At 41.9% G+C, this 15,514-nt stretch overlaps 1 pseudogene; it reads left to right on the top strand.

The window, feature by feature from the left end:
• Positions 1 to 983: 983 nt before the first annotated feature.
• Positions 984 to 1,912, top strand: LOC132692912 (14-3-3 protein sigma-like; annotated as a pseudogene).
• Positions 1,913 to 15,514: the final 13,602 nt, after the last annotated feature.

Raw genomic sequence — 15,514 nt, forward strand, 5'->3', positions numbered from 1 at the left:
CAAACACCGCAACAGAGCTGTGTGGGCCCCTTAAGGGGATAATTCTTCACCACAGTAGAAACTTAGTTTGTAGAGTGGCTGGGCATTTATTGTTTAAGTGTGTCAAGTAGCAGAGTGTCTCGAATGTCAATGATTAGCTTACTTCCACTCAGAATTTAGAGACCCACTTCATGTATTTGTTTAGAAATCAAGGCCTGTGATACCAAGAATGGAAATTGAACACAGATCTCCTGTGCTAACCCTTTGAGGCTAGTTGGAGCTAACGTCTGCCTAGTCTTTTAAAATGAGCTGTTTTATATACCTCAGCGAACAAATAAAATAAGAAAGAAACTTCTACCAGAACACTGGCAGAAAAGCATTATTCAAATGAAGTCAAATATTTTTAAAGCGCTTTATGAACGGTACGGTACTCTACAAATGTTTGGCAAGCTTCCACCTACACATTTTATTACCTTTGTTATTTTAGCGTGAGTTATAATCGAAGGTTTTAAGATTGTAAGAACATAAGTCCTCCACCTGCACTGAGGATGTTTGAGAGGGAACAGCGAATGTGTGTGCACGTGAACACACATACACTAAGGGTTGAGAAGAGAAAGGGGTCGTGAGGCTTCCACAGACTGTTGTTATCTTAAAATATTTAAAATATTGTTCTATTTTGAAATGCTAGGGTTTTTGTTTTTTTTTTTCCAATTAAGTATGGAAGCTGCTTCCGATGAGCAATAGCATACCTTTCATGGTAGAAATTTTATAGAAAAGTGTTAGGAAGCTGATGAAAACTAAGTGTAGCCTCTGTGTTCCTGGCATTCCAAACTATGACCTTGAACTGAAACAAGTTACTGTCTTCATGCACGGGCCCCTCCCCCAGGTTTAGTTACTGGAATATGGTCCCCTCCTCCCCAGCACCCACATACATCCTCATCCCATGCCTCCCAGCCAGTGTGAGGTGTCTCAAGGTGCAAAACGTATGTTCTCAGGGACAAGTCTGGTTTTGCTCATTTCTTATTTCTTGGCCTGTGGCCTTTACTGCTGCTGCCCTGGGTCTGGCACTGGTCTCAAGGCAGCCAGTTAGCCTGCTGCCTGTCTGTCTGTCCCCAGAGCCATGGAGGGAGCCACTGTGATCCAGAAGGCCAAGTTGGCAGAGCAGGCCAGGGCCATGACAACATGGCAGCCTTCATGAAGAGTGCCATGGAAAAGGGGAGGAGCTATCCTGTGAAGACTGAAACCGGCTCTCAGTGGCCTGCAAGGACGTGGTGGGTGATCAGAGTGCTGCCCAGAGGGATCTGCTCAGTGCTGAGCAGAAAAGCGATGAAGCGGGCTAACGAGAAGGGCCGGGAGGTGCAAGTGTCCTGGGAGAAGGTGGAGACCGAGCTCCAGGAGGTGTGTGACATCGTGGAGGACCTGCTGGACACCACCTCATCAAGGACACTGGTGACGCTGAAAGCAGGCTCTTCCACCCAAAAATGAAGGCTGACTGCCCCACTATCTGGCAGAGGTGGCCACCAGTGACAACTAAAAACATCTCTGCTCTGTGGGCCTCCCGGGAGGCCATAGACATCAGCAAGGAGATACTGCACACCAACCCTATCCACCCGAGCCTGGCCCTGAACTGTTCTGTCTTCCTCTATGAGATCTCCAACAGCCCAGAGGAGACGGTCTCACTGGCCAAGAGCACCTTGGATGAGGCCGTGGTTGACCTACACATCCTCACCAAGGACTCCTACAAAGACAGCACCTTCATCATGCAGTGGCTGCAAGACAAGCTGACGCTGGGGGCGGACGACGACATCAGGGAAGTGGGGGTGAGGCTCTTGAGGAGCCCCACGTTGAGCTGCCCCTGCTCCCTCCCACAGAGGGGACCCGGATGGGGTGGGAGACCCCCACCTGTGAACCACTTCACTGCTCACCTCCTTGACTCTCTCCTGCCCCTATTGCTTCCGGATCTTAGGAATTGAGGAGTGTCCCACCCCTGTGGCTGAGAACTGGACTATGTGTGTGGGAGAGGCTGGAGATGAGTGTGTGTGTGTGTGTGTATGTGTGTGTCCAAGAATGAGAATGTGAGGGAAAGCATGCCTGTTGCATGTGACCATGTTTCCCCCCAATAAAGTTCCCCTGTGACCAAAAAAAAAAAAAAAAAAAAAAATACAGCTCTTCTAGGCCAACCATCTCTGTCTGTAGGCTACAGGAAGATGGTTCTCCTTAATTCCCTCTAGTACATCTATACATGGTATCTAGTTCACTGGAGGTCAGGCTTTTAGTAAGGCTTAACAGAGGACTTGGTCACAAGCTAAGTGGAACTCACAACAGCTTGTAGAATTTTACACTATTGGCATTTTAGGCTCAGACCCCACCTCCACACCCTGGCTTGGGTGCCATACACCTCCCCATACCTCAGAGCCCAGGCCCAGCTCAGTTCCCAGAAAAAAAGAACAACCTCACCTTGCCAGTCCCAAACCCACCCTTTTCCTGTCCCAGGAAGAGTGACCATTGTTTCTCCTCTTTGGGGGAACACCCACCCCTTCTTCCAGAGCATGGCAAGGCAATCACCGGAGCCATGGGCACTCTCCCAGGGGCCAGCACAGGTCACCTTAAATAACAGCTCATCCAGGCGACAACACAGGCTAGGCTGCAGGGACCCCAGGCCCGGCCAGTCCTTTTCTTATTCCTTCCAGCCCCAAATGAGCAGAGGTTCAGGTAAGCTTGTTTTTCCTGATGAAGCTGGTTCTTGCTCCTAATTTTTTAAAAGCAAATGTTTAGACAACAAAGTTAACATACCTCCAATGAACAAAAGTAATATTTTGGAAAGTTTTGGGGGACACCATTTTCTATCTTTTTATAATAGATATATCTATTCCCCATTGAATATCTGGTCACCATTGCCAAGTACCTAATAGCATCCACCTGAAGCATCAGTCCCTGGATTCCTTCTCTAGATTCCAGTGTCCCTTTGACAAGGGGCAGTCATTTGTTTTATAACTAACTTGTTGAAAGGTCCTACTGAACAGTCCTCCCACCACAGGGGAGACTCCACCCCAAAGAGAGCTTCCATTCCTCAAAGTGACCGTTTTGCACATCAAAAGATAGAGCCCAGTGTCTTAGTAAGTGTTAAGATTTTCGTCTTTTCAATTTTTTTACATAATCATACAACTCTAGAGCATTCTCCTACAAAGTCCTCGACGTTTTGTGGCAGTGTTAGAAATAAGCATCCCCCACTGGGGACAAACTTAGACAACCATGGGGTAGACGGTCATCCAAAGAGTCAGGCAAGATTAAGTCGGAAAGAGTTACAAAGCATTAATGCCCTTAAGGAAGCGAATCCATTTGTGAATTTGCTAATGCCAGCAAGTCCTCTTTCCCATCACCACCCCCAAAGATAAGAGCAACAACCAACCATTGCCTTTTCATCCTTTATGGGCATAATTTTACACATGCAACTTCATTAGCTGTTTGGATAATGCGGTGGGTGCAAAAAATAAAGCCCATAAAACAACAATATAGTAGATCCCTTGAAAGTGTAGAGCAACTTAATTGTTGTTTTCAGCAAACCCAGAATGACAAAGGGGATTATAATTTAAGTTGTACTGATGGCATATGTGTTAGACAAAAGCTAGTAGTTGACTTTGGTGGTTATTATCCTCCCCTGCAGTTTAAATTACTTTCTCTCTAGGAGCAAAAGAGCAGTAAGAAAAAAAAAAAAAAAAAAAAAACAATTCTCACCTTATGTAAATGCAGTTCTCCAAATAGACTTGTTTTGCAGACTCTGGAACCGCTGAGGGAGATGTGGTTACACCAATCTAAAGAATCCTAGAATTTTAGAGATGTGGCCATAAATAATCACAATCCAATTTCCTTGGTTCGTGCTTCCTAAGCTGACACGCATATGCCTCAGTTATGCAGGGAGACACCAGGGATGCCCCAAGGGAACTCCAAGATAAAGAGTGACAGTTGTAAGTCCTAACACAAGGGAGGCACTGGGAAAATACTTGTTGGATTAATAAATCTCTGTGGTTTATCAGTTTTGCTGGTTGTTAAGTAATTTAAAACATTATTTTAATATTAAAATAAATCTGTACCAAGCATGAACATGAATGTAGGCAGATTTTAAAAAATCATCTGGGCAGTGAGGGATCCCAGGGATGGGATGCAGAAAGTAAATGTGTGACAAATTCACTGAGGGTATGTGTGCTGGGGGTGGGGCGGGGACGATGGGGGGTGGCACTGACCTTAGTAACTTTGGAAATGAGTGGCATCTGTAAGACCAAACACAAAGGAATCTGTACGTAAGCTTTGTGCTTTAGTTGATAAAGTTGTTTTCCATAGGAGTGCAGATTACCAAGAGTTACTGCTAAACATAGTGGAAATGAACAAGTAAGTGAATGGATAACCAATGATGGGAATCAGCTTTCTCACTGTCGGAAGGAGAATTGACAGATAAGCAAAGGGAGAAGGCTAGAATGATCCCTGTGTTAGTGGATTCACATTCACATTCACATGGAAACACTGTATGAACTTATGTTTAGCTGAATATAGGTATAGATGTATCTGGATGTACTTCTGGTACATATGTATGTGCAAATATTTATAGACATGTGTACAGATAGGAGTTAGAACATGCACATATATTTCCTTGCTCTGTCAGCTGAGAGGACCTAGAAGCCAGCACATCTAGAACTCAAATCTTGGTTTCTTATAGCATTCTCCAATAAAAGGAACCAGGACTCCTTGGAGAAATGGCTGATTCTAGGACCATGGCAGGAAACACACAAGATGAACCTGGAGTATTTTATAGTGCCAGAAAGTTCAAAAAAAAACAAAAAACAAAAAAAATTCTGGAGAAAAAAGAAACCCCCAAACAAAACCCCACAATGATAGGGGTATGTCAAAGGGACACAGGAACCAACTGAAAGAACTCCTAATTGAAGCCAAAATTAGAACAATTTGAGCAACAAAATAAAGTAGAATTGGATTATAATCTAAAGTAAAAAAACAACAACATATCCATAAGTTTATGCTACTATAAATAAATGATTGAATAAATGAATTGGAAAAAAGAGACAAATCTCAATGATTCCAAATAATTTCTTTTTTTCTTTTTTTTATTCAAAAACACTTTTTTAATGTTTATTTTTGAGAGAGAGAGAGTCAGAGCATGAGCAGGGGAGGGGCAGAGAGAGAGGGAGACAGAATCTGAAGCAGGCTCCAGGCTCTGAGCTATCAGCGCAGAGTCTGATGCGGGGCTTGAACCCATGAACCATGAGATTGTGACCTGAGCTGGGGTTGGACGCTTAACCCGCTGACCCACCCAGGCGCCCCCCAAATAATTTCTGTACTCTGCCTTCACGGAGGTGGAGCTTGAGTGTCCACTTCTCAAATATGGGTTGTGCTTAAGTGACTTCCTTCCAGAGGGTATAGTATGGAAAAGAGTGGAGAAGTGTAACTTTGCGGTGGGGAAAACTGATAAACAGCACCTCAGCCTGGAGAGCAAGGTCAACAGCAACAATGATAAATCATATTGATTAGTATGTTCTCTGGATATGATGTGATGGGAGGTGCCCTTTATCTGTGGTCTTCCTACCAGAAACCCATAACCCCAGTCTAACCATGAGGAAAACATCAGGCCCCAACTGAGGGAAGTTCTATTAAATATCTGACCACCAGTCCTCAAAATGATCAAAGGAAGGTCTGAGGAACTGTTAAAGTCAACAAGAGCCTAAGAAAATTTGACAACTAAATATCACAGGGTATCCTAGACAGAATCCCGGAACAGAAATGGATATTAGGTAAAAATTAAGGAAATCTGAGTAAACTACATTATTATTAGTTAGCAATAATGTATCCATATTGGTTCATTAATTATAACAGATGAACTTGCTAATGTAATGCTAATAATAAGGGAAATTGGGTACAGGGTGTATGGGAACTCTCTGTACTACTGTTACAAGTTTTCTCATCTAAAACTGTTCTCAAATAAAAAAAAATATATTAAAAAAAAAGTCTAAATAGGTCATGGGGTAAAAAGCCAAGTATGAGGAATCTTTAAAGAAATAGGTTGAAGTCAGGCAGAGTAAAGTCTATGCCAGAACATCAGGTCCTTTCCTTTGAATCTTTGCCTCCGTTAGGGGTACCATGGTAGCAAGGTTTATGGTGTATAGAACACTACCTTAAACTTTGGACTTTACCTAAGATAACTCCAAGGAAACCCCAAGGATTTACAACTTCTTGTTTAAGGAGTAGAACAAAGACGAAGACTGGGAGTCCTCTAATGATTAACCAACATATGTACATTATCCATGTTAAAAAAGAAAAGAAAAAACTCCATTGACAAAGAATTCAATCAACCACTCATCAGTAAGACTTACTACAATAGTTTGCTTTCATAATATATAAGTATAATACATAAGGCTGATTTCTTTTTTTTTAATTTATTTTTTAAATTTATATCCAAGTTAGTTAGCATATAGTGCAACAATGATTTCAGGAGCAGATTCCTTCATGCCCCTTACCCATCCCCTCTTCCCCCTTAGCCCATCCCCCCTCCCACAACCCCTCTAGTAACTCCCTGTTTGTTCCCCATATTTAGGAGTCCCTTATGTTTTGTCCCCCTCCTTGTTTTTATATTATTTTTGCTTCCCTTCCCTTATGTTCCTCTGTTCTGGGTCTTAAAGTCTTCATATGAGTGAAGTCATATGATATTTCTCTTTCTCTGACTAATTTTGCTTAGCATAATACCCTCCAGTTCCATCCACATAGTTGCAAATGGCAAAATTTCATTCTTTTTGATTGCTGAGTAATGCTACATTGTATATATACACCACATCTTCTTTATCCATTCATCCATCAATGGACATTTGGGCTCTTTCCATACTTTGGCTATTGTTGATAGTGCTGCTATAAACATTGGGGTACATGTGCCCCTTTGAAACAGCATACCTGTATCCCTTGGATAAATACCTAGTAATGCAATTGCTGGGTCATAGGGCAGTTCTATTTTTAATATTTTTAGGAACCTCCATACTGTTTTCCAGAGTGGCTGCACCAGTTTGGATTCCCACTAGCAGTGCAAAAGAGATCCTCTTTCTCTGCATCCTCGCCAACATCTGTTGTTGCCTGAGTTGTTAATGTTAGCCATTCTGACCAGTGTGAGGTGGTATCTCATTGTGGTTTTGATTTGTATTTCCCTGATGGTGAGTGATGTTGAGCATCTTTTCGTGTGTCAGTTGGCCATCTGGATGTCTTCTTTGGAAAAGTGTCTGTTCATGTCTTTTGCCCATTTCTTCACTGGATTGTTTATTTTTTGGGTGTTGAGTCTGATAAGTTCTTTATAGATTTTGGATACTAACCCATTATCTGATATGTAGTTTGCAAATATCTTCTTCCATTCCATCAGTTGCCTTTTAGTTTTGCTGTTTCCTTTGCTGTGCAGAAGCTTTTTATTTTGATGAGGTCCCAATAGTTCATTTTTGCTTTTGTTTCCCTTAAGGCTGTTTTCTTTGTTCACTTTTAAAACCCTTTGGAAGTTTGTAGTGACTAATATTTATGCAAATAATCCACTTGGCCTCCTGCAAGCAATCTCTCTCTTTTTGCCTGTTAACTCTTCACAAAGCTCCTACCCTGGGTAATTCTTGAGATTGAAAAATCTCATCAGTTTAGTTTATATTTAGTACTTGAAAGCCTTTTAAAAGGTATTGTGTTTATTTTTCATTACAAAAGGCCCATAGTACTTGTTAAGTTATAATTTGTGTTTAAATTTATTTTTTTAATGTTTATTTTTGAGAGAGAGAGAGGTACAGCATGAGCAGGGTGGGAGCATAGAGAGAGGGAGACACAGAATCCAAAGCAGGCTCCAGGCACAGAGCCCAAAGCTGGGCTTGAGCTCACACACTGCAAGATCATGACCCAAACCAAAGTTAGATGCTTAACTGACTGAGCCACCCAGGCACCCTATAACTTGTGTTTTAATTCTGAGTAAATCATACTTGGTTCTTAATAAAATGGCTCCTCAAACTAAATACATGTTTTACTTTGACCAATACCTTTTTAAACATTATATGTGAACTTTTGCCTCTCTCTTCTTCACTCCCTCCCTGCCTCCATCCCTTCATCCCTCCCTTCTTTCCTTCTTCCTCCCTCCCTCCCTCCCTCCCTTCCTCCCTTCGTTCCTTCCTCCAAAATGCTTATTGAGCATCTTGTCTGGCCAGGATTTGGGAAAACATTTTAAATAATATATGGTTGGCATCAGGGAGCTCACAGTCTGGTAGGAGAAGCAGACAATGGGAAGATAATTAACCCTCATTGTATGAACATTAGGTTTGAGGTGTTCAAAGGATGCTTATGATGGCCACGCAGGACAGAAGGCTGTTACTCAGAGGGCGGGCAAAGTCCTCATGGTGTGATCCCCTTCCCCTCTCTCACCCAACACCTGCCTCTAGCTTTCAGGGGATTACTTCCTTTGCGCTGAGGTACATCTGCTATCTGATCATTTCAATCAATTGACTAATGCATCAGATGTAATAGAATCAGCTAAGACCTCTTTCTTATCTTGTCCCAGCTTTTCTTTGTAATACCTCCTAGAAGTAAAACACAAGGTATTTGTGATAAATCCTGGAAGGAACAGTGAAATTCTTTGTGGCCTCTGGCCCTCTCCACATTAAATATATAAAAACAGAAGGTGTTTAGAAAAGTGATCAAATTTAACTGCTTAATGTATTATTTAGCCAAATATTTGAGTGGGAAGCCAGATTTCTTCAAGAGTTTACTTAAAATGTTTGTGAAAATTTTTTTTTAATATTTCTTTAAAACTTTCTTCTCTGATAACATTGTGGTCTTCCTAAGCTGTAAGTGATTAGAAATGCCTGGTTTTTACATCAACTCAAAGTGATAAATAGCTATCAAGCCATAATCTGATAGTGCTGGTCTCATGACGGACTTGGAAAAACAATGTCCCCATTGTAATACGGCAAGGGGCAAAATGGGAGCCTGTCAGAAAGGGTCTTAGTGTCATGCTTTTGCTCCAAAATGTGCTGAATATCATGGACTCATGTCACAACTGTGTAAGGCAGTGCCCATGTCACTACACAAAACTGTATTATGTAGACCTGATGAGGGCTACCAGCAAATCTTAACATTAACATGTGAGCTCTGAAATTATTAATCTTCCAAACATCAAACTTAGCAGCAAACTTTCTAAAGTTTTTATTCAGGAAGTGTGTTATTAAAATTTGTATTTCTTATTTAATGCAGGAAAAAGACATTTCTAAGTGTGTGCACATTAGAGGGAAAAATTATATACATGGAAATTATACATGCCCCACTGGGCACTGTCTCATGTGAAATCAGATCCCGCAGAAACTGTGCTAACATGAATTTTAATCGAAGATGTTTATGAAACCACCAGACATCTGAACTCTCTTTTCTGGAGCCAAAGATTTCTGGAAAGAAGCTGTTTCTTATACTTAGTATCATACCTTGAATAAATCGTGGGTGTGAGCGTGCGTGCAGTTTTGATTTGTCAACAATAGTTTCGCTAAATAAGGAAAGTCCTAAGGGCAGTTCTTTGATTAAATTCACCACTGGTAGATCTTACGTCTCATCTAGTCCAGATAAAGGGAATTCCGGGGCGCCTGGGTGGCTCAGTCCGTTAAGCGTTTGACTCTTGGGTTGGAGCCCCGCATCAGGCTCTGAACTATTGCGTGGACTCACATGCTCTTTATCAATCTCCTTCTTAAAAATTAATAAATAAACTTTTTAAAAAATGGGGCGGGGGAGGGGATTCCGTGGTGATAGCTACAACCGGCACCACCCAGGGCGAGCCTACCCTGCAAGGCACTTGGAGGAAAAAAGCTGCCCATGTGTTTTCTACCACAAGGCACTGTTTCCGGAAGGCACAGACAGAGAAGTTAGAGCTTAACTGAGGTCAGAGGTCAGAAGGCATTTTGTCAATTTCAAAGATGGCTTCCTCGATCTTCCCCTGGTAGCGTCCACACTGTGGCAGCAGGCAGTGGGGTGAAGCAGGAGCTCGCTCAAAGGTAAGGGTCTCCAAAACAAATGAGGTGGTGCATCCTTCGGTCCAGACTCTTCCCTGCCCTTCCATGTGGTTTCGCTTTCTTGGGAACAGCTATTACTCATCCTATGAGATCCTGATCAGATACCATCTCTGCTGGGAAATATCCCTTGTGCCGTAATAGCTAGCTCTTCCCATCCCCCTCCCCCATGTTCCTATGACGTCTTACAGCAGGCACCACCCTTGGGCACCCCCCCCCCACCTTCTTTATGGTGTCATTACTCTAGCAGTACGTGACTAACCTCATCACTGCCTGGACATTTGTCCAGGAAACAAATCTACAGAGCATGTGAAAACAGTGATAATGAGGGGTGATGGGAAATTGTTGGAGAGGAGAAGGAGGTGCAAATACTGAATGCAACCTGCTGTGAGATCATCAGTGTGGATTCCGCACAAAAGGAAAAAGCCAAGGCAAATATAGTCTTAGATTGGAACAGAAGAGTCATAGAATGAAGACAGGGCTAACTCTGGTCTCTTGGAAGCAATGGAAGAATGGCAAACCACAAAAACCTCTCAACTGGTGTGCCTGAAAGGTGTGTGTATACAGTGTGTGGATGTGTATCTATGCATACAGCATAAACACTGTTATGTAAACAAGGGTACCAGCCACACTAGACGTGTTTCTTGTGCTTTGGAGAGTAATTTTCTTGGCAGGCCATGACTTGCGCTAATTCAAAAGAGATAATCCCAGAAGAATCACTGACTTCGTAGTTCCCAAACCCAGATAATGTTCCAAGTTGTTTTTTTTTTTTTTATGACAGTTTACAACTTTATTAAGAGAATCTTAATAGTCAAGTAGCTAACATAAGAACATTTTGCAGAGTTTCAGCTTGTCTTTGTTTAAAACCGGATTGCCCTTTTCCTGAGTAATTCGGTTAAACTGTCTCAAGTTTTAAAGTAATTATTTGTGTCCTTCTCTTAAAGGTGGTTGGGCCATATGACTAATTCCCAAACTAGTAAAAAATGAGATCCTTGAGAAGTCTGTTACTCATGATACTGGCATTCATAATAGATCCAGAAGGATACTAGTCCAGAAGGACTGATGTATAACTCTTTGGGTTTTAAAATGCCTGTTCTGCATTTTTTTAGGGAGCAATAATATATAGCAGGTAAATGATTTTGTTCTGGATCAGACTTGGACTTGAATTTTTGCGCTACCCCTAACTACCTGTGTATGTTACTTTACCTTCTAAGCTTTTATTTCCTTATCAATAATACAAGTTAACAATGGTACTTATTTCATTGGTTGTTGCTAGGATGAAATAAAATAATACGTGTCAAGCACAGAGCACCACTGCTCAATAATGTTATCTAGTTCATGCCTTTACATTGTCCTACAAAAGGCCACAATCACCAGCAAGAAAGCCAAACACTGCCTAGCCTGCCTGCCTGTGAACTATGAGTGGAGTTGCACTCCACAGGGTGATCCCAACGATTGTAAAGTTCAGCTCTCTAGAATTTCTACTCCCTGACGGTCTCTTTCAGGGTCTCACGAGGTTCAAGAGATAGATTCAGTAGCACCTTGGCTACTTAATAATAATCACTTTTAAAAATAAAAATTCAGGTAACTTCCTTTAAGCAGATCCTTTAAGAGGAAAGGAAACTGAGACCATCTTACATGTTTTTAAACCAATTTAATTTTGTCATTCCCACGTGCTTGCTTACATTTTAGTTCTCCTCCTGATAACAAGCTCCCTTGTCTTTGATTTTCCAGTGATCGGCACATTGCTGGCATGCACCAAGCCCTTACTAAAATTTTTTTTGAAGAAATAATGACAGCTGGATGGAATGAGCTGAGGAACCAATATAAGATAAACATATATGCCCATGACTCTCAGGGTATTTTCTTGGGACCATGATTTCCCGCCCTTCTATCCAGACCCTTCCAGGGATAAGACTATTCCCAAGGCAGAGAATCATTTTCTCTAGTTTCTTTTCATTGAGGAATTAAAGCCGATGTAGATCTCATTCGGTACACTCAGTTGAGCGAGGACTATAACTAGATTCTTCTATCACCCAACTGAAATTTTGTTTCATGCCCCATTGTTGTGTCTAGGGCACTATGGAGTCTGGGATTCATCTAGTCCTTGGACATTGCCCATCTGGGCCGGCATCCCGGAGAGGCCCTCGTCATCAGGCACACCGGTGTCCTCACTGGTACCTGAAAAGTTCCTTCCAATGCAACGCTCCTTCTGCTCTGTCCCAGAATTGGCTGTGTCCTCAGTCTTCCACTGTTTTCCCTTCCTTGAGGCAGTAGACAGAAATGTCCTAGGTGATTTATGAAGGAAAGACAAGGCAGGTACATAGAAATGTGTAAACGCACCAACAAAACTACTTGATATTTCAAAATTACTCTGCCACATAGATCGTTCAAATTAAGATGAATTGGACAAGGGAAGCACATACCCGTGTGCAAATAGCCTGCCTGGCTCCCAGGTACAGGATTGTCACCGAAGGGGAGGAGACATTGGTAAATAGACTGGGCTTGTATAAGAAGCAAACAAAACAACAAAGTGATGCATTTAGAGCTATCCAAAAATAGAAATAGCTGCTTCAGTAGCCGTTGGGTTCCTGGACAGAAAATATTTAGCTGAGGCTCAGTGCTCGTTTAAGCGGATGCTAGGGAAGAGATTAACGGCTTGAGAGAGGGTTGGAATAAATTGTCTAATATTTTCCCAACTGTGGAAGTTTTGTGATTCTTTAGGAGTTTTTGTGCATGTGTGCACATGTGTGTGTGTGTGTATGGGCATGTGTGTCTTGCTTTCAGTTTGATGTTGTGGTGACAAGTCCCCCAAGGTCTGTGCTATTGCCTTATTGTGTGACCTCAGGTGACATTCTTCACCTCTCTGCCTGTTTCTTTACCTATAAAATTGGGATAATAATGTTCACTGTGTGTTTGTTTGGTGGATTGAATTTAGGTAAAACTCTGCATTGTAAGTACTTGATAACAAGTAGATAAATCTTGATAGAAAGGCTTAGCTAGATATAACTGTTCCGTCATCCCAAAACTTGTGAACACTGCCATATTCAAGGCTTCTAGAAACAGTACATTTCTTTGCAAACCTGGGCCAATTTTTAAAGAAGTGCCACTCGGACTCAGATATTAATTATGATGATGATTGCAGCTGGGTTCCTAGAGCCCTTGTGCCTTCACATTTCCACAAGGGGAGTAGACTTGCCTCCCAGATGAGGAAACTGAACCCAGCTGATGATTGACAGAGCCTTCATTTGAGGTCAGATAATTGGCTCCAGAGCCTCTGTCATCAACCACTGCACTCAATCTGCCACTGACTTGTGGCGTGTGTTAGTCAAGGTTCTCCAGAGAAACAGAACCAACAGGGTGTGTGTGTGTGTGTGTGTGTGTGTGGAAAGAGAAGGGGTTGGGAGAGAGAGAGATTTTAAGGAATTGGCCCCTGTAATTGTGGAAGTATGATAAATCGAAAATCTGCATGGCAGGCTGGAGACTCAGGGGCAAAGTTGCAGTTCAAATCCAGAGGCAGTCGGATGGCAGAATTTCTTCTTGTTCCTGAGGTCAAGACTGTGTTCTATTCAGGCCTCAACTGACTGGACGGGGCCCACCGGCATTATGGAAGTAATACACTCTACTCACAGTCCACAAATTTAAATGTTAATCTCATTCAAAAAATATTTTCAGCAGAAACATCCCGAATAATGTTTGACCAAATATCTGGGTAACCCATGGCCCAGCCAAGTTGACACATGAAATTAACCACCACATTGTGGTTCTCCACAAAAATTCTTTCTACTTCCTCCCTAGTTTCCCCTGTCCTGGCAGTCAGGTTGATTCTGGCAAGCGGGTTGATTCTGAAAACAACTTTTGAGATTCTAAGATAAAAACTGCTGTATTTAGACCTAAGTTTTCTACTTCCTTCTTCTCCACTCCCTAACACCTTTTTCTCTCCTCCCCCCCCCCCCCCCTTTCTGGGAAAAGAAGGAGGTTAGAGAGAGAGGGAAGTTTCAACAGGGATAGTTTTGCAACATAATACCACAATACCACGGCATGTTGTAACACTATGATGCCTGAGGCGAATATATCTAAAACACAAATTCCATTTTAAGTGCATTCGCTATATGATAAATCAGCATTTAACACATCTTGGCAATTTGATGTCTTTATAGGTACTGCTCTTCTTCCTTCTCAGGTATGAAATTTTCAATATGTAACAGAGTTTGAAGAATTAAAGTTGAGCCCCTAGTTTCCTATGGAGGAACTTGACAATCCGTTCACATACAATTATTGACATCATGGCCTTATTGCAAAAGGGACTGCTGGACCTTGGGCAGCTATAATGGCCACCTTCTCAGTCCCTTTGGCCAGCAGTACATTTGCTTGTTCAGATAGGGATAAGAGGTAGTGCTCTGCTCTCCAAGTGGAAAGTCATAGGCCTTGAATGGCAAGTACAGAAAGAAGACTGCCTGTTGAAACATCTGTGACAAGTTCCCATGGCCAGCCTGCCCTGGTTATGATCATATTTTGGAACAAATGCTTCAGCTGAAAAGGCAAAAGATAATTTCTTTTTTAAAAATTTTTCTTTTAATGTTTAATTTTTGAGAGGGAGAGAGAGAGAGAGACAGAGCATGAGCAGCAGAGGGGCAGAGAGAGAGGGAGACACAGAATCCGAGGCAGACTCCAGGCTCCAGCTGTCAGGACAGAGCCTGCCGTGGGGTAGAACTCACAAAACATGAGATCATGCATGACCTGAGCCGAAGTTAGCTGCTTAACCAACTGAGCCACCCAGGCACCCTAAAAGATAATTTCTTAGTATCAAATCAAACCAAAAGTATAGTTGCTAATTGTTACATGAGTAAGTTATGGTAAGTTACTAAAAAACAATATTGACCTAACTTGCAAAAAAAAAAAAAAAAAACCTTTTGAAATCAATTTCCATTCAAAATCACCAAAATGCACAAACTAATCAAATATCCATCTCCTGGTGGATGGGTAAACAAATTTTCGAATGTCCATGTCATGGAATACTACTTAGAAGTAAAAAAAAAAAAAAAAAAAAGAACAAATTGCTACTACATGGAGCTACACGGATATATCTCAAAAGCCTTACACTAAGTGAAAGAAGCTGGACACAAAATACTACGTGGTGTATGATTCTCCTAATATGATATTCCAGAGAAGGCAAAACTAGAGGGACAGATGAGCGATTGCCAGGGGCTAGAGATGGCAGAAAGGGGTTGACTCCAAAGGGGTATGGAGAAACTTTTTGGGGTGATGAAAGTATTCTGTATCCTGATTGTGGTGGTGGTCACAAGACTGCAGGTGTTTGCCAAGATTCGTAGATCTGCAATACCTAAAAAGGGTGAATTTACTATATAGAAATTACGCCTCACTAAATGTGACTTCCGAGAAAGAGGTGTATGATCGTGCAAGTGTCCGGAGGGAGAGAAAGACCACGATTCCTGGAAAATGAAGAAGAGCAATTC

This window comes from Panthera onca, chromosome B1 (genome assembly GCF_046562875.1).
Source record: "Panthera onca isolate mPanOnc1 chromosome B1, mPanOnc1 haplotype 2, whole genome shotgun sequence".
NCBI classification, from domain to species: domain Eukaryota; kingdom Metazoa; phylum Chordata; class Mammalia; order Carnivora; family Felidae; genus Panthera; species Panthera onca.